Raw genomic sequence first — 4,717 nt, forward strand, 5'->3', positions numbered from 1 at the left:
GCTATAACCACTGCCCGAGAAGGTAAATAGTGGAACTCACTAAGCAAAGTAAACAGTGTTCCTAGAGATAGGAATAATCTTATGCTCAATGCAACCATGTGTTATAGAGATATAAGCATGAGGCTGACCACCGAGAGGTGTGCGATGCGTTAGTGTGGCGAGCTGGGATTACCCTTACAACCAAGCTTAATGTCGCAGTGAATTTATCCCCTCCACAATTCTATTTCTTCATGCATCTTATTACGCATTAACAATTACCGCATCTCTACCAACTCTCATAGTTAAACTTCCATTGCTCAATCTGTTTAGTTAGAAATAGGAGTAGCGCATAATCCTTTAATTTATGTCTTTTACTTTTATTCATCGCCTCAAACGCATCACTTCACAAACATTATTGAGCTACAGTCCCTGTGTTCGACCTCGAATCACCCCAAGAAACTTACGTTCTCGTTATACTTGGCAAGAAAGCGAGAAAAATTGTGACAGGAATGCATGGTCATCGCATACATGCTTAAACGCATATTGTACATTTTCTAGTCCAACGCATGACCATCGACGCATGGAGATCAAACATAGCATAAGATGCATATTTTTCCCTCTCTTCTTTTCCACGCATCACCTTTGCAGACTCATCTTCAAGTTCCTTGATCGAATGCTCGATCACAGCAACATAACAACATACAAACGTTCATACAACATGACCACTACACTGCACGAACACCGCGCACTCGAACAAAGCGATCTCCAAAGTCACGAACACCCCAAACTCTGCGAATGGGCTTCATAGAACCTTGACTGTGTCGAGTTGAGTAAGACACCACAAAGAAGGTTACCTTGGTATTCCTGGTGTGAGAATCTAGAGAGTGGGCTCTGTGTGGACTTGGTTTGAGGCAGAAAACTAGAGGAGGAGCAATCGTATAAACAACTGAGCAAGTGGGAGAAGATACAGTCTATCGTATAGGTCGATGCCCAATCGTTTAGGAAAAAAATATGCAATCATCTAGCAAAAAACTATGCGATCGTTTAGCTCATCGTCTAGCTGAGTGTCTATCGTGTAACAACACTCCACGATCGTTTAGCTAACTCCAAGTTGTCGCTTAGTAAATCTGATTTACTTGACAACTTCTTCGTGAGAACTTTTCGAGAGTGGAAATTTCAAAATCACAATTTTGTAAATCTTATTTCTTACTAAAATTAGGAAAACATTTTTCCTTTTATCTCACGGATACCATGAAACCACCAATAACTTCTTACTCAATTGGTTATTAGAGAAAAAGAGATAATTATCCAATAATTAATATTATTATAAATATAAATGATAACTAACTTACCATAATATATTTATAACCTATAATTTTAATATTTCATCTCATGAAACATATAAACCATAGCTCTTTTTCTATTCCATGGCACTTAATGTAAATCTCATTTACATTAATCCTCCACTTGATGTATCTCATACACAGTATCGATCATATCATATATAATCGAATCACTTCTTGTCAATTTGAACATTTCAAATCAACACCAAGAAATAATCCTCAACTTGAATCCATTGAGCTACCAAGGGGACCTTATGGACTTGTAGCTAGAAGCTTCAATGGTATGTGAATAACTGACTAAACTCTTTAGTCACGGGATTCACCATCCTTAACTGCCAGACACTCCACTAAGGCCTGACAGCTGAACTCTCCTTACCGCAGATATATTATGTGTCTATCTTAACAATCAACAGTGCTACAACCCTTCACAGATCGTTCGTAAGTACAGCTCGGCCAATAACGGTTATGCCCCTGTAGTTACATCTAACTCCTTCAGTACCACTGATCCCTCTAATGAACATAAGTCATAGTCCTACTATTACTGAGTCCTCTCTTCCAAAGAGAAGTTGTGGCCACTATGTTCAAGCCCTGGAATCAGCCCTTAAGGGAGCAATCTATCTACTTACCCCTACTTCAGGGAAGAAGTGAATTTCATCTTGTATAATTGAGTTCCTAGCTCCCAAATCAGACAAGTCCCCAAAAAGGTAGGCATGTTGAATTGGCAATCTGGCCACTCTCACCCATACTAATCAAAGGACCGCCCTTAAAGATAGGAGTTCTCAAAACACTCAGAATTGAGGTCGTGTCACCTATTGTCGTTTAGGTGAGATGTAAGTCTATAGTATCAACGGCGTTATGTACAGAGACTAGTCATCTCATGGTCCAGTCGTATACAAACTCTTTGTATAGGACACTCATGCTCGCATGTCTCCACATGAATGGTCAAGATCTACCATCTGTAGTAGTTTACAACACTTGCAAACCTCTACAAAACGGGTCATATCAGTAGTGTCACCAGGATTAGGTATCCCCCTTAATCCTTAAACTACAAACTTATTTAAGTTATCACTTAAGGCATGATCCACTTGTATATCTAATCTACATGCTTAAGTTTTAACCATAGAGCTCTTTTTATTGGATATGAGTAAATGCCAGAATGAAATAACAATTATTTTATTCATCAAACAATGTGTATCATTATAAACAACCAGACTCCGGAAGAATTAGGAAACTACATATATATATAATACAATGTGTATATTTCAGATCATGTCAAGTTTTCCAAACCATATATATATATATAATACCATATATATATATAAATTCAACAAAACATTTGAAAATAAACCACTCACCGTCAACCAGCTAATCTCTGGATTTTTCGTTCCACTGATTCCTGATAATCTTGAAATTTAATTTTTTTTTTATTTTCTAATTATCCTCCACATGACCATAATCCAATTTATTTAAAAATTAACCTCCAATTATAATCAATTGTACTTAAACTTTCCCAAAACCCAAATTTGATCTCTTTTAGGGTTTTACTTGCAATTAAGTTTCTTTAATTACTCAAATTACCTTAATGCTCCCAAACTAGTCTAATTTAAGCTCGAAGTGTTTCAATAATATCAACTAGAGCTTAAATCAAGCTTGAGCACACTTAATTTTTCCCAAACCTAATGTCATCCAAATTTTAGGATTTCACCGTATACTTTAATCCTTGAATTATCTTAAAATCAACTTAATATTCAAAATTAATTCAATTCCAAGGTCAAAACATCTTAATAATATCCAAAAGAACTTAAATTAAACTTAGAGACATCTTGATTACTCTTAATTTGATCCAATTTGCCTAATTTTCCCATTATCCCTAATTATGGTTTACTTAACAAATTAATCCCTTAATTCATTTTAAGATTAATTTAGGACTACAAATTCTTCTAATTTTATGCCTAAAGCATCACAATAATACCAATTGGACTCCTAATTATGCTTTAAAAAAACTTAAGCTTAAAATTAAAAGTTAAACTTGGTCACCCACCCAACCCAAAAAAATCAACTTCATCTTCAACCTCCAGCCTTTAGTAACCCATTTTTGGCCAGTATTTTCCGACGACACTCCTACCATCAATATTTCACGATCTAGCCATATCCACTCAAATTAACCTATACCAACCTCTTACCCCATCATGTAACTTCCTTACCTCCAAGTTTGGAGTTTCGAAACACCTGAATCGTCCAGAATCATCCAAGAACTCCACGAAGCCCGATTTTTCGGCGATAAATTTCTTAATCTAAATTCAACAAATTCCGACCAAAAATTTCAAGTCTAAGAAAATAGAACTCCTAAGGGACCTTGGAAGTATCTTACCTTCAAGTTTAAAGCTTCGATTTGTCCTGTAGCTCCACAGTTTTGAAGAAAACCGAGAGTGCCCCCTATTTTCGCGATAACTACGACGACGCTGTTTTCCTTCTTTTTCTTTGTGTTTCCGGCCTTGATTCTTCAAATTAAATCCTCCAAGACCTTCCTCTAAACTCCCTCTATGATTTAACTCTGTCTTGTCCAATGTTTATCCACTCAAATTGATGAATTTTTTACAACATCTTCCCCTTTTATAGATAATACCCACCGAGTTTGCATGTTTCAGCTTAAATTTTCGATTGCCACCACCTACTTGAGCCTCTCCACGTTCCTAGTTGAGTAACCCATCACCTCTTAGCCATCCAATGGAGAGAACTGAGGAAGACACCTCAATTTGGAACAAAACCCAAAATTTCTTCCCTTCTCTCTCTCTATCTCGAAATTACACCTTGAGGTTTTATTTTCAATTCCAATTCAAACTTCACTCTATAGACCTTCCTACACCTCCTACTTACCATTAGAAGTTCCAATTTCTCCAAATTTCACTTAGTTTCAAAGTGTTGACTTTGACGTTGTTTTTGACTTTGACCCGAGCAATCCTAATTCATCCACGAGTGTCCTTTATGAGATTCACTAAGTCTATTACCCTCAAATTATCCAGGGTCTTCATTTTCTCCCTTTTAGTGAATCCATTATCCAACCCGTTTTACCTCTGATTACTCTCTTAATTAGAAGTTTATGTTGGGATTGGTGTCTTAATTCTCCCGGAGTCTCGTTGTTTGTAATGATATACATTGTTTTATGAATAAAATAACTGTTATTTCATTCTGGCATTTACTCATATCCAATAAACAAAGCTCCATGGTTATCTTATGTAAACTTAAGCATGTATATGAGATATACAAGTGGATCATACCTTAAGTGATAACCTAAATAGGTTTGTAGTATAAGGATTAAGGTGGGACACCTGATCCTGGTGACACTACGGATATGGCCCGCTTTGTAGAGGTTTGTAAGTGTTGTAAACTACTAC

Source organism: Benincasa hispida, chromosome 2 (assembly GCF_027475165.1).
Source record: "Benincasa hispida cultivar pf3 chromosome 2, pf3_genome.v1.1, whole genome shotgun sequence".
Taxonomy (NCBI): domain Eukaryota; kingdom Viridiplantae; phylum Streptophyta; class Magnoliopsida; order Cucurbitales; family Cucurbitaceae; genus Benincasa; species Benincasa hispida.